This window comes from Macaca nemestrina, chromosome 9 (assembly GCF_043159975.1).
Source record: "Macaca nemestrina isolate mMacNem1 chromosome 9, mMacNem.hap1, whole genome shotgun sequence".
Taxonomy (NCBI): Eukaryota; Metazoa; Chordata; class Mammalia; order Primates; family Cercopithecidae; genus Macaca; species Macaca nemestrina.
This window is the reverse complement of record NC_092133.1, coordinates 32,645,969-32,671,550: the sequence shown is the minus strand read 5'-3', so window position 1 is coordinate 32,671,550 and position 25,582 is coordinate 32,645,969. Positions and strand designations below refer to the sequence as shown.

The window sequence follows — 25,582 nt, the reverse complement described above, 5'->3', positions numbered from 1 at the left end:
ACAGAGTCTCACTCTGTTGCCCAAGCTGGAGTGCAGTGGCGCGATCTCAGCTCACCCGCAACCTCCGCCTCCCAGGCTCAAGCCATTCTCCTGCTCAGCCTCCTGAGAAGCTGGGATTACAGGCATGCACCACTACCGCCTGGCTAATTTTTGCATTTTTAGTAGAGATGGGGTTTCGCTATGTTGGCCAGGATGATCTCAAACTCCTGACCTCAATTGATCCACCTGCCCCAACCTCCCAAAGTGCTGAGATTATAGGCGTGAGCCACCATGCCTGGCCAGGTTCTCCTATTCTTATTTTACAGATGAAGAAATAGGCAAAGATGTTAAATAACTTGCCCAAGGTCACTCGGTTAGGAATTGGGACTGGAGCCTGGTGCATCTTCACCACTGAACCGCACTGCCTCTCATAGTCCTTATCACCAACCAAGGCTCAGTTAAGTCCTCTGCCTAGGATCAGCCTCACTGGATTCTTCCCAGAGCAAATGTCAGGCCAAGGCTAAGGCTCATACCCAGAAAGCTGAGCAGATGGTAACTCCAGGGGGATTTTGCCACAGTGGAGTCAGGTATCGGAGGTCAAAAGGACAGCAGTTGAGTCTTGCTCTGCCTCTTGTTATCTGAGTGAACGTGGCCAAGTCTGACCTCTCTGAACTTCAGTTTCCTCATCTGTGACATGGGGATGGCAGCAGAAGCTACCTCTCAGAGGTTATGAGGAACAAATGAGGAAATGTGCAAGGCAGGATTGTATCAACTGCAAAGAGCTGCCTGATGTAAGTGACTATTAGTGCCAGCAGTCACTCAATATTTATCATGAATTACTAGGACCGAATCCAGGTGCTGTGAGTACAGCCAGGAGCCAGCCCCTGGACCTGGACTTGTCCCTAAGATGACAAATTGCAAGTCAAACAAGAATACAGTCACCTTGCCACTCGCCGCCTTCCATGGGCCTTTTGTGATCTTTCTGAAGCTATGACTTGGGCCCTGGCCATCTTTCCTTACCTGTGTAAACTGAAGGTCTCTAGCCCTCTAACAGTCTAGACAGCCCCCAATTTTAACATTCCAGGGGTGGAATGGAAGGCAGGTCCTTGTGACATTTGCTAAAGCAGAATTGCTGCTGAAAAGGGGCCTCTTTCTTCATGCAATGAATAAAAATCTTAGTGCCTCGTGTTTGTGTATGGCAAGTCTCACTGCTGAAACTTCTGTTAATTCATTTATTCAAATGAACCACATTTATTTAAATTTATTTTAAATTTCAAAAGTAAACTAAAAATGCATTCTTGTTGTAAGAAATACAGATGAAATACTCCTTCTAATTCCAGAATCATCTGCAGAGGTCACTGCTCTGGTCAATTCACTGTGTATCCTTCTAGATCATTTCCTATGAATTTGCCTACATGTATATATTATACAAAAAGAAACATATGATATTTTTGTTGGGTTTTTACATTTATACCTGAGTATTTTTGTTTTTCTGCAATTTGCTTTTCCAGTGAGTGGTGGCTTACACTTGTCATCCCAGCACTTTGGGAGGCTGAGGCAGATGGATCACGATGTCCAGAGTTTGAGACCAGCCTGGCCAACACAGTGAAATGCTGTCTCTACTAAAAATACAAAAATTAGCTGGGCATGGTGGCGGGTGCCTGTAATCCTAGCTACTCGGAAGGCTGAGGTAGGAGAATCACTTGAACCTGGGAGGTAGAGGTTGCAGTGAGCCGAGATCGTGCCACTGCACTCCAGCCTGGACAACAGAGCTAGACTCCATCTCAAAAAAACAAAACAAAACAAAACAAAAAACCTCTCTATATATGTCTACCTCATTATTTTTAATTGCTTCATATGAAGTATTCAATAGATGGGGTGCCACTGTTTATTCACCCATTCCCACCAGTGAATTGTTAGGTTGCTTCTGATTTTTCATTGTTCTGAATATTGCTTAGTGAACTCTCTGGTATGTGGTTTTGTGGGCGGACATGGCTATTTTGTTAGGATAATGGATATCTAGAAATAGAGTTGGTCAAATGAAGCTGGGTACTGTTAATTTTAACAGAAACTGCCAAAATACCTATCAAGAAGACTGAACCAATTCAGGGCACTTCCAAGACAGGATGAGAAGACCAACTTACATACACTCTCTCCCATGCTGGGTACTGTCAATAGGTTGAATTTTTGCTAATCTAATGGATGAAGCTAAAACAAATCTTATGTTTATTTTAATTTGTAGTTCTCAAATTATGATTGCATTTCTCTCATGTTGAGCATATTTTCCTAAGTTCATTGGATATTTTGTATTTTTATTTCTGTAAATTGCCTGTTCATTTACTTTGCCCATTTTATTTTTATTTTTATCCTTGGAGACAAAGTCTCGCTCTGTCATGCATGCTGGAATGCAGTGGGTGATCTAGGCTCACTGCAACCTCCGCCTCCCAAGTTCAAGAGCTTCTCCTGCCTCAGCCTCCCAAGTAGCTTGGGTTAAAGGTGTCCGCCACCATGCCTGGCTAATTTTTGTATTTTTAGTAGAGACAGGGTTTTACCATGCTGGCCAGGCTGGTCTTGAACTCCTGACCTCAGGTGATTCACCTGCCTCAGACTCCCAAAGTGCTGGGATTACAGGGGTGAGCCACCATGCCCCATTGCCTATTTAAAAAACTGGGGTTTCAAAAATATTTTTCTTATTAATGTGTTGGAAATTCTTAATTCTAGTTATTAATATGTGTTGTATTTTGGCTGAGTGCAGTGACTCATGCTTGTAATCCTAGCACTTTGGGAGGCTGAGGCAGGAGGATTGCTTGAGGCCAGGAGTTTGAGACCAGCCTGAGCAACAGGCAAGACTCCTATCTTTACAAAATATAAAATAAAAAATTTAGCCAGGCACGTTGGAATGTGTGCCTGTAGTCCCAGCTACTCTGGAGACTGAGGTGGGAGGATTGCTTGAGCCCAGGAGTTCAAGGCTGCAGTGAGCTATGATCTTGCCACTGACCTCCAACCTGGGTGACAGACCACACACACACACACAAACACACACAAACACAAACACACAAAATTTTATTTTAATTTACTTTTTTTTTTCTTTAGAGATGGTGTCTCCTCCTCTTACCCAGGCCAGAGTACAGTGGCATGATCATGGTTCACTGAAGCCTTGACCTCCTGGGCTCAAGCAATCCTCCCACATCACCCTCCCGAGTAGCTGGGACTACAGGCATGCCACAATGCCCAATTTACTTGTTGTATTTTAGCTGTTTGTCTTTCAATGTCCTTTACCATCTTCTATGATACAGCAGTTTCAAATTTAGATGTAAATATTTTGTCAATATTTTCCTTTATGGCTTTTGTAGTTACTGTCTTATTTTAAATCACCATCTTTAGCCTGAAATTATTTAATTTTAACTCACATTTTATCTTAACATTTTTAGTCAACTCTTAATTTCCTCTGGAATCTATGTTGTGAATAGTGTGAGATAGAAATAACTCTTTCGTGAAGTTTGGGTTATATACCCTGTCACCGTGGGTATCTGGACTATGAGTCTGATTTACTAATATCAAAGCACATCATTAGTGTTTTCATAATTTAGAAGCAAGAGGATGCAAAGCAACAGTGGGCATTGGGTGAGGTGAAGGAAGGGTGCGGCAGAGTGGGAGTGATGGGAGAGGACCCCTCGCAGGACTTGGCTGACTGGAGATATGAAAATGTCTCCCTACAAAGAGAATGGCAGGTGGCCCCCAGGGATCCTGGGGGGCCATCTCCATGTGCCCCTGGTGTACAAAACATCTTTCCAGTACACCCTGTGTCACATCATATAAATGATCTGTTTCCTTAGCAAGCAACCTCCTCCCAACTACAATGTCAGCTGGAGGGCCAGGTGTGGTGGCTCATGCCTGTAATCCCAGCACTTTGGGAGGCTGAGGCGGGCAGATCACCTGAGGCCAGGAGTTCGAGACCAGCCTGGCTAATATGGTGAAACTCCATCTCTACTAAAAATACAAAAAAATTAGATGGGCATGGTGGCACACGCCTGTAGTCCCAGCTATTCGAGAGGCTGAGGCAGGAGAATCACTTGAACCCAGGAAGTGGAAGTTGCACTGAGCCGAGATCATGCCATTGCGCTCCAGCCTGGGCAATAAGAGCAAAACTCCATCTCAAAAATAAATAAAATAAAATAAAATAAAATAAAATAAAATAAAATAAAATGTCAGCTGGGGGACAGGGACTGTGTCCTCCTCATTTTTGTCTCCCTTGCACCAACACAGAGCCAGCACCCCCGGTTGAATGCGTATACACCTTCCCGTGCCGGGCACATGCCCACACTTCTGTGTGCTCAGGCTGGTGTGTGTGGGGTGTCTCTGGGTGAACATGGGCATGACAAGTGTTGGGAGTGCACGTCGACACAGCCCATGTGCTTGCGTCTCAGTGTGGCTGTGTGCATGAAGCTAGCACACCTGAGCCTGTGGGCATGGGAATACACATGTGTCTGCCTTTCTTTCCTCTCCAGTTTTCTGCCCTCTACTTCCTTGGGTCAGAAAAAGCAGGAACTTTTTCTCTTGGCAGGAGGAATATTTAGTAACAGGGACAAAGTGAGGACCCTGCAATCCTTGTAGTTTCTCCTGCGAAAGCCTCTTTCTTTCTGAGGCCTCTGCTCGCCTTCTTTGCTCTCTTCTCCCCTCCTTTTTCTATTGCACATCTCTTTGCTTCCCCCCTTCGGGAGGAAGCTCATCTGAGCTCAGCCTTTGCTGACAAGGCCATTTGGGCCCATTAGTTGCCTCCTAATGAGTGACTGCCTTCTCGGCCCCTCCCCCCACTGCAACTGGGAGGGAGGGATCAATTAGCTGCTGCCGTAAACACACACACACACACACACAAACACACACACACACCCTTACACATGTATTTATGCTTCCACATATATATGTACATGTCACATACTATATATGATCATAAATACACTCATAGCAAATAGAAATACATCTTCTCTTCTTGACCAGTAATATCTCCTAGGGTTCCCAAATTGAAGCTCAGAGTAGGCAGGTGACTTGTCCAAAATCCTTCAGTCAGAAGCCAAGCAACAAGGCATAACCCTATGCCATCTGATGCCCAGTGCAGTGCTACTGCAGCCAAGAGAGAAATGGGGTGTCCCACGCAGGTCCATCCTGATCATAACAGAGCTGTGGGACTTTGAAGGTAGCACGTCTAGATTAAGGTGTGCAGACATGATCCTGAAGGTGATGGGGACTGGAGAGGCTCTGCCATGTACCAAGGAGGGAGAGGGTGGGCTTTCAGGGAGGACTGCCTTGTCCCCTGGGTTGGCCTGGCCTGGAAATTGTGGAGAGAGGGGTCCAATCTCAGTCCCCTTCTGGATTCTGCAAGTCTCACCATGGCTGTCTCTCCCTCCACTGAGTACTGACCTCAGGAATCCCCGATTCCTGGCAAGCTCTCTCTTGGCCAGAGTACCCTGTTCCAAAGAGTGTCCTCTGGGGGAAGATAGGTTCCATCCTGGCCCTGGCCCTGGCCTGTCCTCCAGATTCCACACTAGGATGGGAGGTGTGAGGACGAGGTCCAGGCCTGAGGCACGCAAGACCCAGCAAGTCCTGCCTGACCAGCCTAGGCCACCTGGGTCAAAATGCCGTGGCACCACTGTGGCCAGCCGCTTGGAGACACTCATAACAAATACACATACATCCTCAGCAGCTGGGGTTATGGCTGCGTCTTAGCAATTTATGTCTCCTAAGGTCCCAGCCCTGCCAGGGACCCAGGCCCTGAATGAAAGAGCTGAGGATGGGTCTGAGGGGCCCTTGGGCCCTTGGGGAAACTTACCCAGGAGGAGTCACGGCAGGGGCAGGGGCTTCCAGAGCCTCCTTTCACCCCAGAAGCTAGAAATGATACTCTCCTTGCCCCCACTCAGTCCCTCTCCCAGAGGCGGGTGTTGCGGGAGGGCTGCAGTTCTTGTCTACAGGCCCCTTTTCTCTCTGGGAGCACCAGACCCCACCTCCTTTCCTCATCCTGAGTCCCTGGCTGGGAGGTACTGTGGAGACCGAGGCCTGTCACCTGCCACTCTCCGTAGCCCTCGAGGCCTCAGTGAAGTCTGCCGGGGGATCGAGGGGGCATCCTGGGAGCCCATTGCTTGGCTGATCTGGGTCTCAGTCAAGTCCCCAGGCCTGCTCCTTGGCCTCCCCCTCAGCAGGGCTCAGCTCAGCAAGTACTCCCCTAGATTAAGTTTCCAAAGGGAATGTCCTTTTCCAGCACAGCCCTTGCCCTATCCTGAAAGGCTCAGAGCAGCAGAGTCTTGGCTCTGGGGGTGCTGAGCCATCAGGTGCCAGCAGGGTATGGAGGAGGCAATGGGCCCTGGGGCAAGGGCAGGAGGGCACACAGGCTCCAGGTCGGGGAGACTTGGGTTGAAATCCTAACTTCCACTTAGTACCTCAGTGACCTTGGAGAGCTATGCCACTTTTTTCCTAGAGAGCTTGTTAAAATGCAGTACTGGGCTGGCGTAGTGGCTCACGCCTGTATTCCCAGAACTTTGGGAGGCTGAGGCAGGAGGATCACCTGAGGTCAGGAGTTCAAGACCAGACTGGTCAACATGATGAAACCCCATCTCTACTAAAAGTACAAAAATTAGCCAGGTGTGGTGGCACATGCCTGTAATCCCAGCTACTCGGGAGGCTGAGGCAGGAGAATCGCTTGAACCCTGGAGGCGGAGGTTGCAGTGAGCCGAGATGGCGCCACTGCACTCCAGCCTGTGGATGGAGCGAGACTCTGTCTCAAATAAAAAAAAAATAATAAAATGAAACGCAGTACCCCACTTTTGAGAGATTTCTTTCTTTCTTCTTCTTCTTTTTTTTTTTTTTTTTTTTTTTTGAGACAGAGTCTTGCTCTGTAGCCCAGGCTGGAATGCAGTGGTGCGATCTCAGCTCACTGCAACCTCTGCCTCCTGAGTAGCTGGGATTACAGGCGCCTGCCAGCATGCCTGGCTAATTTTTGTATTTTTTAGTAGAGATGGGGTTTCACCATCTTGGCCAGGCTGGTCTTGAACTCCTAACCTCGTGATCTACCTGCATCGGGCTCCCAAAGTGCTGGGATTACACGCATGAGCCACCGTGCCCGGTCAGAGATTTTTTAATGTGTAAAATGAGGAGAACAAGAGCTTCTCCACAAAGACTTCCTCACAAGGATGAGAAGCCATGTATAATCTCCAATTGACAATTTTTGAAAGGGCATACCTCCGGAAATGGAAATAACAGGAGGAAGGAGGGAGCCTTTTACTCTTCGCTTTATTCCCTTATGTCCTGTTTTAATTTTACTTCAAAGAGTGCTTTATTTTTATTTAAAGAAAGGAAGGGAAAGAAAAGATGAACCGCTCCCAGCCAAATAGCTGAGCCCCAGTTGAGTCAGTAAACATAGTCTTAATTGTTATCTGTTAAATAGTTAACAACCCATTCTTCACTGGGCATTGTTTCTGGGTGTGAAAGTGATTTGTAAATAAATTGCTGTATAAATGTTAGTTATGATGAACAACTAGGTAATGCTGTATTTCTATGCACAATTATGTATGTATGTGAGGTGGTTTGTCCTAAATATGAGTGGGTGTGTATATCCTTCAGGGCAATTATGCAAATGTAAAGTGGTGGTGAAGAGCATGCTGTCAATAGCCATGCTGCCTGGGTTTGAATCCTGAATTCAGTATCTACTGGAGATACAATCTTGGGCAAGTTACTTAGCCTCTTTGTGTCTCAGTCATTCTGTCTTCAATATGGGGACAATTAGGCCAGGTGTCTCACACCTGTAATCCTAGCAGACTGGGAGGCTGAGGCAGGAGGATAGCTTGAGCCCAGGAGTTTGAGACCAGCCTGGACAAGATAGTGAGACCCCATCTCTACAGAACAAAAATAAATAAATAAAAACAACAGGGATAATTAGCCGGGCATGGTGGGGTACCACTGCACTCCAGCCTGGGTGACACAGCAAGATGACCCCCTCTCTAAAATAAAAAAATTAAAAATAAAAAATAAAATGGAGATAATACCGACTCCATTGGATTGCTGTGAAGGTTAAAGTGAACTAAGTTATGTAAAACTCTTAGAACATCCCCCAGCACATGGTAAGTGTTCAACAAATGTTTTTTATTTTGTGTATCTATGTGAGCATGTTAATCTTTCTCATCCTTTTAACAGGAGGAGCAGGTGGCCAGGCACGGTGGCTCACGCCTGTAATCCCAGTACGTTAGGAGGCCAAGTGGGGAGGATCACTTGAGGCCAGGAGTTAAATATTAATAATAATAATAATAAAAGGAGGAACATTGTCTGACCCTTCCTCCATTAGAGGGGCTTTGTGACTCTGTCCATCCTTTCGGTCTGTTTGTAGACACTTAACTTTGGTAACTGCGAGCATCTGGAGTGCTTGAGGAAGCTGGGCTCGCTCAGAGCCAGGGCCCCATTCTCACAGGGAGCCCTGGGAGGGGAGGAGCGACACACATCTAGCTTGCATCCCTCCATCAATGCTTCCAGGACACTCCTGGGGTGGCAACGCACCCATTGTGCCCCTGGGTCACTCAGATAAAATATCAGCTGAGCCAGGAGGGAACCATTGAGGGTGGGGGTAGAGAGAAGTAGGTCACTCTCAGAGTCCATCCTAGAGCCAGGGGCAGGGAGGGGCAAGGCGGGGGTGGGAGCGGTTTATAAGGGAGGCTCTGCAAGCTCAGGTCAGAGAGAGGTGTCATTCCAGCAGCAGTGGCAAGCTTAATTCCCCATCCTTTTCTGCAGGGTCAGCCTGCCCTCCCACCTACCCCACTCCCTTGCTGCTTCTGATGCTGCTGGGAGGGTTGTTCCAGTGCATCCCACCTCTGGGAGGCACCTCTGGGAGATGCTGGGCTGCCAGGCAGGTTGAGCAGGTTTGAGAGAAGGTGGGAGGGGCCCTGACTTGGGGGAGGGACCTGGGCCTGGGATGGAGCAGGGTTTCTCAGGCACCCAGGCAGGTGGCAGCCTGAGGAGGGGTGCACATGTGCTCAGAGCCACAGCATAGCCTGAAGGGGGATGGGGGAGCTAAGACAGGCTGACCTCCACCCCTGGGCTGCACAGCCCCGTTCCCAGTATAGGCCCTATGTCTCAGAGACCTGCAGAAGTCAGAGATTCTGAATGCAAAACTGGGATGTAGGGTCAGGCAAGGGCTTGTAAGACTCATGGGCAATGTAATTTAAAATGAGACCTACCACTCTACCCGCTCCATGAGGCATGAGCACATGCACCTGGGAAATCATCACATGTCGGCTTGTGTGTATTCATCACACAAGCACACACTGTCACACACATCACCCACAGGCACGTGTACACAATCGTGAACACATAGATACTCGTGGGCACAGACACCACACAGAGATGGTGCTGGAGCCCGGAGTGCTCTCTCTCACTTTCCAGGTTCAGAAATCAGATCCTGGGAGTTTAAATAGTGTGACCAAGGGCCACCTTTGGAGGGTCCCCAAAGAGAGGCCCTCTTCAGGCTTTTGTCTCTTAAGAAGCCACTCTTTTTTTTTTTTTTTTTTTTTTTTTAATTTTAGAGCAAACATCAGCCAGAAGCCACTCTTGCCTAATGCCCTGCAGCCATGCCCTCCCTCCATATGTCTTTTGTCCCTCTGTGGAGTGGCTGGCCTTCCAATACTGCCACATTTGTGTGCACACCTGAGGTCTGACCCCTTCCAGGACTCCGACTTGGGGGTTCCTGGAGGGCTAACTCCTCCCTGATCAGGGTTTTTGCCCCAGGGACACTGCTTTATTTATTTATTTATTTATTTTTATTTTAGTTATTTTTTTTGAGACAGAGTCTCGCTCTGTCACCCAGTCTGGAGTGCAGTGGTGCGATCTCGGCTCACTGCAAGCTCCACCTCCTGGGTTCACGCCATTCTCCTCCCTCAGCCTCCTGAGTAGCTGGGACTACAAGCACCCGCCACCAGGCCTGGCTAATTTTTTTTTTGTATTTTTAGTAGAGACAGGGTTTCACCATGTTAGTCAGGATGGTCTCGATCTCCTGACCTCCTGATCCGCCAGCCTTGGCCTGGGATTACAGGCTGTGAGCCACCACACCTGGCCGGGACACTGCTTTAGAAGGGAGTCAGTGAGTTCCTGCAAGGAGGCCAAGAAAGCTGAGGCAGAGGTGGGCAGGAGGGCTGCGGCAGTGAGGAGAGCCTTGGTTTGGACAGGCGTCTCACATTGAGGCTGGCCACCCAGATCCACATGCCTCCTGCACACAGACACCTCACCTGGAGGGGTGTGAGGAGCAGAGAGGAGGAAGAGCATGGGGCAAGTTGGTGAGATGAGCCATATGGGCACATGTAGGGGAAGGTGCAGGTGACAGTCTTCCTATTTTATTTTGGGGGTAAGTGGATATATGTAATACTTGTCCCCAGATACTCATGCTTATACACACACAGGTTCTCACACACATGAAAACATTCTTAAAGCAGACACACCATATGGACCTGGAATTTCACCCACAGATGCCCACTGTCACCCCTCACCCTCACCTACGCTGCCCTGCTTCTCACACACATGTGCTCACTCTCACATGCCGGCCGATGCCCAGCTTCTCTGGCTCAGGCTCTGAACAGACAGAAGAATGTGATAAAATCGACAGCTGAAAACTGTCCTGAGAGCAAAGCTGTACTTTGTTGAGAAACCTGAGCCCTTATTGGAGGAATACAAGTGTCTGTGTCTGGGGGCTCAGGGAGAGGGGAGGTGGTGGGGTGGTCTCCCAGGGCGCCTGTGGCCACTGGGCTGTTTCCATCATAAAAAAAAAAAAAAAATGATGAAAGGAGCCGGTCAGTGAGAGCATGGCTGTGAGTAAATAAAGCTGCCACCTTTGACCCTTGGAGGCCAGAGCTCATCCCATAACAAATGCTCATTAGGGAGGGGCTGCTCAGTCCCAGCCCAAGTTCTCCAACACCAGAGGCCCAAGGCCAGACTCCCAAGGGGGAGGGGATATGAGAACTCCTGTGTGAGGCTAGGGGACTTGTACAGGGAGTAGGGGGTGGAGAAAGGAACAGGGGATGTGGGAGGGGGTTGGGGATATTAGGGAGAGGATGATGGTCATCAGGGAGGGATGAGGACTGGCAGGAGAGCTCTGACTTCTGGCTGCCCCTCCCTGGACTCCTCTCTCTGCAGCCTTTCCAGGTCTCTTCCGCTCTTGGGCTCTGAAACAAGCATACATCCCCCTTCTCCTGCTTAAGGCTCGGTTTGCTTATTTTTCTAATCATCAGGAACTACAGGCAAACACGGGTTAGCAAAAATAACAAACACAGGGCAAACTACAAAGTCACCAGGAATCCCAGAAAGGTTGAGAAGTGGTTGATTCTGGCTTTGACTCAGAAATAAAAGTATTGGCCAGGCACGGTGGGTCATGCCTACAATCCCAGCACTTTGAGAGGCCAAGGCAGTTGGCCTGCTTGAGCTTAGGAGTTTGAGACCAGCCTTGGCAATGTGGCAAATTGAAGAAAGAAAAAGAAAGGAAGGAAGGGAGGGAGGGAGAGAGGGAAGGAGGGAGGGAGAGAGGAAAAGAAGGAAGGAAGGAAGGAAGGAAGGAAGGAAGGAAGGAAGGAAGGAAGGAAGGAAGGAAGGAAGGAAAAGAAGGAAGGAAGGGGAAGGAGGGAAGGAAGCAGGGTGGGAAGGAAGGAAGAAGAAGGAAGGAGGGAAGGAAGGAAAGAAGGAGAGGGAGGGAGGGAAGGAAGAAAGGAAGGAGAGGGAGAGGGAGGGAGGGGGGAAGGAAGGAGAGGGAGAGAAGGGGGAAGTAAGTAAGGAAGAAAGGAGAGGGAGGGAGAAGGGAAGGAAGGAAGGAAGGAGAGGGAGGGAAGGAAGGAAGGGAGGGAGGGAGGGAGGGGAGGGAGGAAGGAAAGAAGGAGAGGGAGGGAAGGAAGGAAGGAGAGAGAAAGGGAGAAAGAAAGAAAGAAAGAAAGAAAGAAAGAAAAAAGAAAGAAAAGAAAAAAAAGAAAGAAAGAGAAAGAGAAAGAAAGAAAGAAAGACAAAGAAAGAAAGAACTGCCAAACCCACATCCCATGGGTCTGTCTCAAACTCCTTTCCTACAGATCTGTTCAGCTCAGCACCGGGCAGTCCTGGCTTGGAGCAAAGCTCAATAAAGTTGACTGCATAGACAAATAAGTGGGTATATAGATAAATGCATGGGTGGATGAATGAAAGAAGGCTCTTGGTCATCAACCCCGACTCTGTCTGGGTTCAAACTTCAAGCACTTATGTGGGCCTGGCCGCTCTGTGGGGCCAGGCAGGATCCTCTTCCCCTTCTCTGCAGCTGACCTCTGGGCCCCCTCCCTGCAGGGCTGACATTCACTTTATTCTGTAGTCACCTTGACTCTTACAGGCTCACCTGGTCCAGTCTCAAGAGAAGAAAGCACTTTGCGATGTGGCTCTGAAAGACTCCTGCCCTGCGTGTCTCTTCATCCTCTGTGGACCCAGCAGCCGCTCCCTTTGTAGCCAGAGGCTACTATGTGGCCACTAAGTAGGTCCTGGAAAGTCCTATTTTGGCTAATTTTAATGAGTGATATGATAATAAAATGTAGCAATAAACAAAGTTTTCACCAAAAGACAAGAAGACTCCCAGGTTTTATATCAGGACATACAGGCAACAGTGACAAGAAACAGATCACTATACTTCCCAACCCTGCCACCCCATCTGTCCCTGACTTAGAAGGAGGAATAGAAAGAGGAAGTTCAAGAAAAGCATCCCTATTTTTCTGTAAGGGTGAGGTTGCTGGAGGAAGCCCAGCACAAGGACACTCCAGGCAAAACAGAGTTAGCAGGACGCCAGTCCTCGGCTTGGGGGGCTGTCTCTGTCCCATAAAACATGCCTGTAGCCACATGCCCAGAACTTGGCCTTTCTTTATGCCCCAGACCCAATGCTTATTTTCCTTGAATCCCTGAGAGTGACCTGGCTGGGTCTTTGTCCCTGGGGGAAATAGGGAAGCTGAACCCCCAAATGGGGAGGAGGAATCCAAGGTAGCTGACCCCTGTATGTTCCCACTGGATGCTTGGTCTGCACCAATGGCCCCCTCCTGGCCAAATTTCTCTTGCTGCATCAGATGAAGGAGAAAACCAGATGGGTTCAGCTTCAAAAACCAGCCAAAGACCTAGGAGACAGAGGCATCACGGAAGTCAATCACCATTTTTTGCCTCCCCTGTTAGAGTTCCCTCAACTCCAGCCTGAATCATCGCCAACTTTTCCTAAGTTACTCTGGGACAGACACTATTCTGTGGGCTTTACATGAATTTAACCCTCACAGGTGCTCTATGAAGAGGTGCTGTAATTATCCCCAATTCCAGATGAGAAAACTGAGGTCTAGAAAGGTCAAGTTACTGGTCCAAGGTCACCCAGTTATTGTTGTTGTTACTATTATTATTATTATTATTATTAAGACGGAGTCTCGCTCTATCGTGAGGCTGGAGTGCAGTGGCGCGATTTCAGCTCCCTGCAACCTCCGCCTCCCGGGTTCAAGCAATTCTCCTGCCTCACCTCCCGAGAAGCTAGGACTACAGGCACCTGCCATCACGCCCAGCTATTTTTTTTTTTATTTTTAGTAGAGATGGGATTTCACCATGTTGGCCAGGATGGTCTCGGTCTCTTGACTTCATGATCCGTCCGCCTTAGCCTCCCAAAATGCTGGGATTACAGGCGTGAGCCATGGCGCCCAGCCCAGTTTTTATTTTTTTATTTTAATTTTATTTTATTTTATTTTTCGAGACGGAGCCGTGCTCTGTGGCCCAGGATGGAGTGCAGTGGTGCAATCTCGGCCACTGCAACCTCTGCCTCCTGGGTTCAAGCAATTCTGTCTGGAGTAGCTGGGATTACAGGCACACACCACCACACCTGGCTAATTTTTGTGCTTTTAGTAGAGACTTATTGGGCAGGCTGGTCTCAAACTCCTGACCTCCCAGGTGATCTGCCTGCCTCAGCCTCCCAAAGTTCTAGGATTATAGGCGTGAGCTACCGCTCCCGGCCTTGCCCGTTTTTTAAGTGGAGGATTGGAATTGGCACCCCAGTCATCTGGCTTCTAGGTGGCTGGCAGGTATCTGAGTCTGGTTTGGGGACAGGAAAGCACAGGCTCAGGATCAGATTGGAAGATGAGTAAGTATCTCCAGCTAGCTTCCCTGGAGCTCTGCTGCCAGGACCCCTATCGGACCCACAGCAGGTAGAGGCGCAGCCCTTTCACGAGCAGCACCCAGGTCTCCTCTGTGCTGACAGAAAGGTACAAACACATCCCTCTCCCTTCCCCATTTTACTGAACTCCTACCTTCTCAGCAACAAAAAACTTCATCAACATTAAACATCACCATGATGTATGTTTACATCAATCATAATGCTTCATTCCTTAATCTTTATTAACATTAAAACCAGCAGTGGCTCACACCTGTAATCCCAGCACTTTGGGCGGCTGAGGCAGGTGGATTGCTTGAGCTCGGGGGTTCGAGACCAGCCTGTGCAACATGGTGAAACCCTGTCTCTACAAAAAATACAAAAATTAGCCAGACATGGTGGTGTGCACCTGTAGTCCCAGTTGCTCAAGAGGCTGAGGTGGGAGAATCCCCTGAGCCTGGGAGTTGGAGGCTGACGTGAGCTGCGATCATACTACTCCATTCCAGCTGAGCAGCAGAGTGAGACACGCACACAAGCTAAAACCTGTGCTTTTTCTGAGTTTAGCCTGTTAAAGTATACTGTCTTCTTCAAATTTTTAAAAATTTAACATGCTTTTTCTTTTTATTTTTTTTTAAGATAAGATCTGGCTGTATCGCCCAGGCTGGAGCGACGCCACCTTGGCTCATTGCAACCTCCACCTCCCAGGCTCAAGCCATCCTCCCACCTCAGCCTCCTAAGTAACTGAGACTACAAGCATGGCACCACCACACAAAGCTAGTTTTTGTATTTATTGTAGAGATGGGGTTTTGCCATGTTGCCCAGGCTTGTCTCAAACTCATGAGCTCAAGCGATCTGCCCACCTCAGCCTCCCAAAGTGCTGGGATTACAGGCATGAGCCACTGCACCCCGCATGCATTGTTGGTTTTCATATTTTTTAAAAAATTGAGACAGGGTCTCGTTCTGTCTCCCAGGCTGGAGTGCAATGGCACAATCACAACTCCTGGGCTCAAGCAATCCTCCCACCTTAGCCTCTTGAGTAGCTGGGACTACAGGCATGTGACACCATGCCTGTTTTGCCTTTTTTTTTTTTTTTTTTTCTGTAGAGACAGGGTTTCACCATGTTGCCCAGGATGGTCTTGAACTCCTGGGCTCAAGCAATTTACCCATCTTGGCCTCTCATGGTTCTGGGATTACAGGTGTGAGAATTCCCCAATTCCCTGCCTAGCCTATTTTTATTTTTATATGATATAAAATAACTTAAATTTATTTTTAAATGGTAAAGCTTTTTGCAACACAATTTATTGGTAATGTTCTTTTCCCCATTTTCTAACACCTATATTAAATTCTTAGGTGCGATTATGTTTATTTCTAGGCTCTATTCTGTCCCATTGATTTAAGTGCCAATTTTGATACCTACTCTACATTGCTTCCATTTAATTACCCTAAAGCAAAATGTTTTAACATCTGGCCAAACTTGCTCTTCTTTAGAAAATTATTTGACGGCCGGGCATGGTGGCTCACGCCTGTAATCCCAGCACTTTGGGAGGCTGAGGCAGGCGGATGACAAGGTCAGGAGATCAAGACCATCCTGGCTAACATGGTGAAACGCTGTCTCTACTAAAAGTACAAAAAAAAAAAATTAGCCGGGCATGGTGGTGGGTGCCTGTAGTCCCAGCTACTTGGGAGGCTGAGGCAGGAGAATGACGTGAACCCAGGAGGCGGAGCTTGCAGTGAGCCGAGATCACGTCACTGCACTCCAGCCTGGGCGACAGAGCGAGACTCCGTCTCAAAAAAAAAAAAAGAAGAAAAGAAAAGAAAAGAAAGAAAATTATTTGACAGGTTCACCTATTTACTCTTTCATGTGAAATGTAGAATCTTCTTGTTTTTCTGAGTTCCAAGAAAATGAGTTTTTGGTTAGTAGGGCATTAAGTCTATGAATTGCCTTGGGAAATACTGATATTTTATAATGCATGGCGTCTTCACCTAGAATGTGGCACACCGCACCATTTTCCTGTGTTGTGTTTAGCAGTTTGATGGGCTGTGTGCTATTCCTTTGTGCTGATGTCCCCTAGTTGACTTAACCATTTCCCCAGTGTTGGGTATTTGGATTGCTTCCAAGGTTGAACTATTATGAATAGTGCTGCTATAAACATCTTTGTACAAATTGCTTTTTCATTTTCTTGGGATATGGTCCCAAAAGTGGGATTATCTGATCAAAGGATATGAACAGTACTGTGGCTTTTGTTACATAACCCAGGGAGGATGGAACCAATTTGCAGCACCACCAGCAACATATGAAGAAATAGCTACTTTTCCCTTACAAACCCTTAAGCAGCATGAAGACTTAAAAGGGTAACTTGTTCCTAAGAGAAACAAACCACAGCTACCTGAGGACAAAAGGGGGAGTTTGAAAGCACAGGGGTTTTTTTTGTTGTTGCTGTTTTGTTTTGTTTTTTTGCTTTTTTGTTTTTTTTTGAGACAAGAGTCTCTCTGTTGCTCAGGCTAGAGTACAGTGGCACAATCTCTGCTCACTGCAACCTCTGCCTCCCAGATTCAAGGGACTCTTGTGCCTCAGCCTCCCATGTAGCTGGGATTACAGGCATGCACCACCACACCTGGCTAATTTTTGTATTTTTAGTAGATATGAGATTCGCCATGTTGGCCAGGCTGGTCTTGAACTCCTGGCCTCAAGTGATCCGCCCGCCTCAGCCTCCCAAAGTGCTGGGATTATAGGCACCAGCTACCACGCCCAGCTGAGAGCACAGAGTTCTAAGGAGCACGGATCTCACAGCCAGAGGCAGGTTGCCCACCTCTCTCCCTACCTGTGGCAGCCCTGCTGCCCCAGACCTTTTCAGAACCCAGTTCCTTGTCAGTGTGGGAACCTGGTTTATTCTTATTTATTTAGCATATATTTAATAATATTATATTATGTGATGGGTACTAGTCAAAGCACATTACAAATACTAACTCACTGACTTCTCATAATAAGCTCATGAAGTAGATCATAATTACTGTTATCTCGTTTTACTGATGAGAAAACTGAATCAGATAAATTTTCTTTTTCTTTTGTTTTTGAGACGGAGTCTTGCTCTGTTGCCCAGGCTGGAGTGCAGTGGCGTGATCTCGGCTCACTGCAACCTCCACCTCCCAGGTTCAAGCAATTGTCCTGTTTCAGACTCCCAAGTAGCTGAGACTACAGGTACATGCCACCATGCCCAGCTAATTCTTGTATTTTTAGTAGAGATGGAGTTTTACTATGTTGGCCAGGCTGGTCTTGAAATCCTGACCTCAGGTGATCCGACTGCCTCGGCCTCCCAAAGTGCTGGGATTACAGGCATGAGCCACCACTCCCGGCTGAGTTAGAGCAATTTTCTCTGGGTCACATAGCTAGTAGGATTCAAGCTGGGGCAGTCTGACATGAAATTGTTAACCATGTGCACCACTCCATTGACTAGGAACAGGCACTTCAGCTTGTAGTTGCCCTTCTTTTTGTGGGTCCTGCCTTTGTCCCAGCAGCCCCAATCCTAAGGAGGACCCTAAGTCTTCCTGTCCTGGGTTTCAGACCTTCTTACACTGGCCTTCTAGTTACTTCTGTCTCTTATACAGCCACCATCTGTGGGATCCTGCCAAGTGCCAGGCATTGAGCTAAGCACTTTTACATCTTTCGATTTGTTTTAACTTTCACCACAATCATATGGGATAGGTAGCATATCTCCGTTTTATAGGGGAGGAAACAGTAGATCAGAGAGGTTAAGTGCGTTACCCAAGACCACACAGCTAGTGAAGTGGCAGAGGAAGAATTTGAGCCCAACTGGCCAAATATCAATGCCTTTGGTTTTTCAATTATACTTGGCTCCAATCTGGCTCCACTCTGGCTCCCTGAAGCCCCACTAGTTTACCCTAGTCCACTCCTCTGTCCTGATTGGTTTTCTTGAAGTACACAGAGGTAGAAACAAACTCTTTGGTGTAGCTCAGCTGTTCTTCCTAGCCATGGTCAGGCTTTATCAGGCATGGCCAGGCCATGATCAGGCCTGGTTTTATCAGGCCCCAAGTGGCCACACCTTCTGCTTTTTGGAACTGAAAGCCACTCCCTAAGAGAGGCCCAAATAGCTCCTTCCTTTCTTTTTTCAAAGTCCACACCCCACTGGAGCCTGCCCACTATGTTCCTATTTCCTGTTTTAAGCTCTTCAGTTGGCTTACAGAGTGCAGATGATGGGCAGGTTCTGATTCCAATGAATAGGCCACACCCCTCAGCACAGACTTTTGCTCTTCCTACTTCTCTAGGTTCTCTGGGATGACTCATAGCCCAGGTACCTTCTGGGGAGTGGTTTTTACCAATACTGTCATACAATTGCACAAGGCCCAAATACGTTGAACACATTATAATATGTACACAGAATTCCCATCAAGGATAAGAGAAACCACTTTCCTCAATCCTGGCAAACTCTGGGATATTCTGTGGCAGCATCACCTTTGGAAACAATGCTTGGCAGTTGATTGGTTGTGTATTTATGTGTGCGTGTTCTTTTGTGCGGACATGCACACCTGTGTGGTTGTATGCATCTCTGAGTGCATGCTTTTCAGTGAGGGATAGTGCAGATGCGTGTCTGCATAGCTGGACCCACTTCAATGATGGTCAATGTGTTATGCTTAGGAGTTTGCATACACATTTTTGAGAGTGAGGAGTCTGTATGTACTTCTGAGTTTGTGTGTGTGTGTGTGTGTCTGTGTGTGTGTGTGTGTCTATATACTATGTACAAGTCATGCGAAAGGCCTGGTTAGGAAGGTTTCCCATACCCAGAGCACTTAGAAAAGACTCAGGAAGAACACTGGCCAGAAGAGGTGGGGTAGAGAGAAGGTCTAATCCTTCATAAATAAGCAGAGGGATGTTGTGGTCAGTCAGAAATGTCCCCAGGCGGATTAAGGCAGGTTTTCAGCATTCAGCAAAGTCACTTGTAGCCCAGGGCAAGAATTGTGGGTGGGAGTTGGGAATAAGTGTGTGCTGGCCAGATTAGGTCTAGCCCCAGTTTTAAGGGGCAAGGGATAGAAGAATATAGTAAAGCATTCACTGTCCCCCCATTCAACAGGCTCTGGGCCCCATCCTGTCCCCTATGGCCTTTCAGAGGCCGGCACAATTCGACCTTGATGGAGAGGTGGTGGCTGCTGGAGAGGGGCTCCAGGAGGCCTACAAAGAGGCCTTGTTAGTGCCCCTCACTCTTCTGCTTGCTCCAAAGGCAGAGAGGCCTCTTTCTTCCAGAAGCTGCTCAAAGGTTTTGCTGACTTCAGAAGCAAGGAGGAGGAGGGAAGAAGGAGAGGAGGCCTCTGAGGTGGGGAAACTTTTGCTGAGATTGCAGGCTCCCCAGCCCCTCCCTGGCTCCTCATTACTGAGTCCTTGGGCATGAAATTTCTTTTTATTTGAAGGCCGAGAAGAACCAGGGGTTGTGTTAATGACCAGCAAGCAGCAGGGCAAGAACTAGGCAGGGGGCTGGCTCTCTTGACCTTGAAATCCTGTCTGCACTTTTCTGCTGTGCCCATCCCCTATTTTCTCAGATCTCTGTCACCTTAGCCCTGCCCTCTTAATGGGACCCTAAAGAAGACTCAAGAAGAGGGGTTAGGGAGGCAAGAAAGGCACGCAGTATGTCTGAGGAACTCATCAACTGAGTCCAGAAAATTGAGCAGGACTGAACCAGTAGGGAAGACATACATCTTACATAAAGGTCAGTGCAATCACAAGAAAGATAGGAAAACAGAGATACCCCAATAAATTAGGAAACATTTACACTGTTTCTTCTTTATGTTGATACTGACAATGGCTTGATGAATTAGAAGACAGAATTCACTATACCTCTCATAAGCAAGAAAAGCAAGAGTTAGAGCAGTTAACTGATCTGTTTACAAACACACTATAAAAGCAGTGTGATTATAACTCTATGTCCTGTGACTAGACCCATGTCTCTGTGACTCCAAATCTGTGATCCAAAAAAGGACTGTTTTGTTTTGTTGTGTTTTTTGAGACGGAGTCTGGACCTGTCACCCAGGTTGGAGTGCAGTGGCACAATCATGGCTCACTGCAGCGTAGAGCTCCTGGGCTCAAGGGTCCTCCCACCTCAGCCTCTGAAGTAGCTGAGACTACAGGCGTGCACCATCATGCCCAGCTACTCTTTTATTTTTTATAAAGATGAGGTCTTGCTATGTTGCCCAGGCTACTCTTAAATTCCTCGGTTCAAGCGATCCTCCTACCTTGGCCTCCCAAAGTGCTGAAATTACACATGTGTACCACTGTGCCTGGCCAAAAACGGTAGTTTTAAAAAATTGTGTGCTCTTGGCCACTTGAGGAGAGACTCATGAACTGTGCTCTGAGAATGTGCAGGGAGGCGGAACTTTGACTTCGTTTTTGAAGTAGGAGTGGAAATTTTCTTTCCTTTTTGTGGGGCTGGGCATAGGGATAGGGGTTGTCAGGGCTTTGGACCCAAGGAATGACTGGGGAAGGTGTGAGCGTTTCTATCAGTTGGTACAACAGGACTAAGGGCAGCCAGCGACTGGGGCGAGGTACTACAGATGGAACGAAAGTAAGTGCAGCGCCTTGAATGGAGGGGGAAGGGGTTTGGATCCCCACCGCCAAGGCAATGCAAAGCCTTGAGCAATTTCCGAGCGGGGGAAGAACAAGGCTTTCTCCCCTTTAGGGGAGAAAACCTGGGCTCCTCCCAGCAGTGTGGATTCGGAAGAGAGGGGCTTAGCACCAGCTGGGACTAAACTGCTGCAGACATAGACGATAAATGGAGGAGGTGAGGGTGCAGATGAGGCTCCCGGCTTCGGTGAGGCTGCCTCCGGAGAAGGGGCGCAGGGGTAACTCCTGGCCAAGAGGCCTGGAAAGGCTGGGAACCCAGCACCCCTGAAAGAGGGCGCAGGCCGCGGCCCCCAGCGTGAGGAGGCCACGCTTCGCTTCGGCCGTTCTTGCAGAGTGCGCGGCCCAGAAGCCGCGGGCTCTGCGTTCTGAGCCTCGTGCCTCATTGAGAGGTTATTAATAGGGAGTTTGTCTGGTGTCAGAGCGCAGACATAAACTGCATTAGCATTACCCCATAATCTTATTTAGTAAACGCTCATGCCGTTCCGTCTCCTGTAATTGCATTGGGAAGATGCAATATTTATGAAAGGGGAGAGGGGAATGTCACTGTTCATCTCGGTGCTGCAGTAAAAGTCCCAGGAAATACGGTGCTGGCCGCCCAGGCCTGGCGGTGGGCCTGCGAGCATATCCAATGTTGGTGCCGCATGCCCTCTGGGTGTCCCCCTGGCTGTCCCCAGCCCAGAGCTCCTTCCTCAACCTACCTCACTGAGCCTTGGGCAGCAGTGGAGGATGTGCCGGCATGGGCAGCAGCCACATCTCCCGGTGGTGTTACCCCTCCCAGGTAGTGGTCCCTGGCGAATGGGGCACAAAGACTTCAGAAGCACTGAGTTCTTCTGGCGGGTGGAAGGCTCAGCCTTTGCGTAACTCCCACCCTTAGTCCGGGTTTTCTTTTGCCAGGAGGCAAACTACTCCAGAGTTGAGTGGGGTGGGGCTAGGGGTAGCAGTGGAGGTGAGGAAGTGGGTGATTTGGCAAGTGGGGCGAGGGGGCAGTAGAGGGCAGCAGCAGGTGGGAGGTGTCCTGGCTGGGGCTGTGTTGGCCACTGGGATGAACCTGAATACCCAGTGCAGCCTGGGACTACTAGGATGGTTTCCCTCTTCCACCGCCCTAAGAACCCGGAACCTGGATCCCTAGGGCACCTCACATGTACACTCAGTCCAGAACCAGGTTTCTGGCTTCACAGTGGAGAAGGCAAATTGCCCTGTGGGACTCAGGGGCATGCCCCGTGCCCACCCCCCCCGAACATTCTGGTCTGCACCAATCTTGGGTGGAGTTCAACAGCCAGGGAAATCTCACTGGTGTCCAGAACACCTCTGGGTGGGTATCTGCTGGTGACAAGCAGAGACTCTGGTCTGCCCCTAAGCACTTGCAGTTCAGGGACAGACACACAAAGTCTCCACCCTAGGAGCCACGGGCCACCTAGGTCAGAGGAGGTATTTCCCAGCCACATATTGGAGGCTTCCTGTGTGTTGTGGAGTGGGTGGGGGAGATCTGTGAGCCTAACCTCAAAAGGGCTACAAGTACTGGAACAGTCCAGATATCAAGGATGTCAGGAGTGGAAGAGCTGAACAGAAACTGCTGGTGCTTCATCCCAGGAAGGTGGAGCCTATGGCAGGTAGGGGAGAATGGGAGAAGTGAGGTGCCAGGAGCCCCACTGTAAATTGCCAGTGGTCGAGTCTAGGGGTGAGGTGGCTGCAGAAATCTGGGCCAACAGGAGGGCAGGTGCCAGGCAGTGACTTTATGTGGGACCTAGGGCAGTGCTGGGACTCAGGCCCAGCTCCCTGGTCTTGAGGCTACCGTGGCTCCCAGGGATGGGAGCTTCATCTCCTTACAAATCCCATCCTTGCCTCACTACACACAGCTCTAATAATTCCTGCCCTGTAGTACTTGTGCACTTTACCTTGTCCACACCCCCCAGCATCCCACCCCACTGACAGGGGCTGACAGCTCTGGATGCTCTTGTACACTCGGGCACATGGCCGCACACCCAGACACACTCGCTCACCTCAGGCTCATACCACACTCAGGAAGGCCCCTAACTGGTCTAATTCCCAGCAGTGACCTTGCCGCACCCGCCCCTCGCCCCTCCCCGTTCTAGCTTCCCGGCTTTGGTGGGGAAGGGGCACCGGAACGCAGGGCAGCTGAGAAGGACCGGGCGGAGGAGAGCCACGGCCCTCCCGGTGTCAGCTCCCTTGCCGCTGTCCCATTAATCACAGTGCCGCAGTCCAGTTGGGGATCCCGGGCGCCCAGGGCCGCCCGCAGCCCCCGGGACAATGGGATTATTTCCGGGGGGAGAGGCCGCCTCGGGCCGGAGCTCAGGCGGAGACGCCTCCTTCCCTCAATCCGTCCCTCGGCACCCAAGGAGCGCCTGCGGCGGCCGGAGACGGGTGGCAGAGCGGACGCGGGTGGCGCGCGGGTGGCAGGGCCGGGCCGACCTAATTCAATTAGTTGGGCCGCCGTCGCCTCCGTGCGACTCCGGGCCCGCCGGGACTCCAGCTCTGGGCAGCTGCTCTTTGTGCGCGAAGACCATGCATATGGATGCGGTTCATCCCCCTTCGGCGCTCACCCCACCCACACCCACTTCTGGCACCTGCGGCTTGCCCCGCACCCCCCAACTCCTTCCCCGCGAGGGAAGGAGACCGTGGACTCCCCAGGAAAGTTGGGAAACTGTGGTTGCTTTTGAGCTCCCTGTGGCCGTCTTCAGAGTATGTGTGAGAGGGAAGGGGGTGTTTTTGTTTTGTGTTTTGTTTTGTGTTATCTGAGCAGGAAGATCGGTGTGGAAGTGAGCATGCCTGTAAGTCTGTAGGAGTGTGGTTGGGTGTGTCTGTGTGTACCTGTGCACCAGCGACCCTAGGGCTGTGTGCATGGAGGGAGAAGGTTTCGTTTGGCTCTGGATCTGTGCTGCAGAGACTCAGTGGGGTGGGTGTGTTTGTGGGCATCTGCACATGGGTGCATAAAGGAGGCTTTGTGGGCACCTGTGGGGACTGCACACCGAGGAGTTTCTGCGTGTTCGTGTGCAAGGTGAGTGGGCATCTGTGCGTCTGCGTCTGAGGGTGTTGCCTCTGTGCCAAGCCTGTGTCTGGAAGTCTTTGGGAGTTGGGTATTTCTGTGTGTCACCATTGGTGTATATACTGTGCTTTAGTGTGCAGTCAGGACACCATGGGGAACATGTTAACCTCCCCGCCACACTACCACCGGCCAGCAGCTGGGTCTCCCCAGCTGAGGCCATTTTCTCCACCACTCCCCACCCCGCCTTGCTTTTCTGGTGGAGGAGGAGCTTGGCAAGTTAATATAAAACCTGAACTTCATCCACCAGGCTCCGGGTGGAGGCAGAGGCCTGGGTAGCCAGTCCCTCTCATCTTGAGGAGGGGTCCTAGTCGGTTTTCCACACACAGCATAGTCCAGCTCCAGCTCAGCGGGAGCCTGAAGCTTCCAATGTGCAAACAGTCCTGAGCACCCCCTGAAACAACTTAGACCTGCCCATGTCAAGGAGGCCCTAGCACCTAGGAGGGACTGCATGACCCCCACCTCCATGTCTTCAGCCACAGTTCAGGACTGGGTCCCCTGGGAGGCTGAGTTTCCTGCGCTTGGGCCTCTCCACTCACCCTTACTCTGAGGCCAAATCTGCATCCCCGGCAGAGGCAAGGAATTGAGATGAGAAATCTGGGTAGAGCTGGCCACTGCAGGGCCATCACCCACCCAGCTGGAAAGTTTGCCTAATTCCTGTTTTACTGTGCACAGGCAGAGTGAGGGATCCGCATACCTGTAGAGGTCCTTTCTGCAGACTGCAAAGAGAGCTTGCCAACCCCAGAAGGGAATAAGATGGCTCTTAGAAGGCAGAGGGGCCCTCAGAGGACTGGTCCCACAGCTGGCTGGTGCTCTCTTGGCTTCTTTTCCCTCCCCCACACCTCAGTACAGGGCTTGGCTTCTGGACCCAGCACAGACCCACCTGGCCAGCAGAGTGGAGCCAAGGGAGACACCAAGGATGGGAGAGGTTGGGGCCGGTCCACAGCCCTGGGTCCTAGGCTCAGATGCCCTACTGATGGGACTCACTGATGGGACTCCTAACTCTGTGCCCAGGGAGCCCTTTGAGAGCCACCTGGGGAGAGCAGGGCCCTGGGGGTCTGTTCTTCCTTGAACCTTCTCTTAGCCCACTCCTTACCTGCCCCTTTCCAGGTTTCTGGCATCCTTGGAGGTGACTCAGGATGGGAGATCCCTAATCAAGGCCACCATGGTCAAGACAGTGCTGGATGGGTGGTGGAACCTGAGGGTCTCTGGGCCTCCCTTGGGTGGGAATTAGTCAGAGAGAGGCCTGAGGCCTTAACTCAATGCCCAGGGGTAATGAGGCCAACAGGTTCCTTTAGGGTCAGAAGCCAAGCAGGAAGGGGAGACAGTGAAGGGAAGGGATCCCTACAGAAGCACCCTATTCCTGAAGCATCCGCCTGCTGGGCTCTGATTGAGAGGAGTGGGCAGGGGAGGAGAAGAAAATTGCTTACCCCTACACAAGGTGACAGCTCAGTGTGGCCTACAGCAGGGACATGTCTGTCTCCTGTCCATCTGTCCTCTATCCATTCAGGGTCTCTCCACTGACGGGAAAATGTGTGCCTATCCATTGGTGTTGGAGAGGTCTTCCATATCTTATGTAAGAATTGGATGGAGGGACGGGGGGCTGGCCTTGGAACACGCCCCCAACCCTGAGGACTCGTTGAGCTGAGTCACTTGACCTACTAACTCCCCCCACCTCCTCAATCTAGGCTCCTAGAGACCCTCCTCCCCAACCCAGGGCTTCTGGAGTTAGAGTGCCTTTTACCGGGTCTTTAAGTCCCTAAGTCATTATAGGTGA

General features: G+C 49.8%; 1 long non-coding RNA gene across 5 annotated transcripts in view; it reads right to left on the bottom strand.

The window, feature by feature from the left end:
• The window catches only part of LOC105478376 (uncharacterized), a 59,709-nt gene that overhangs the window by 29,248 nt on the left and 4,879 nt on the right, over positions 1–25,582 (bottom strand). The window lies entirely within an intron of this gene.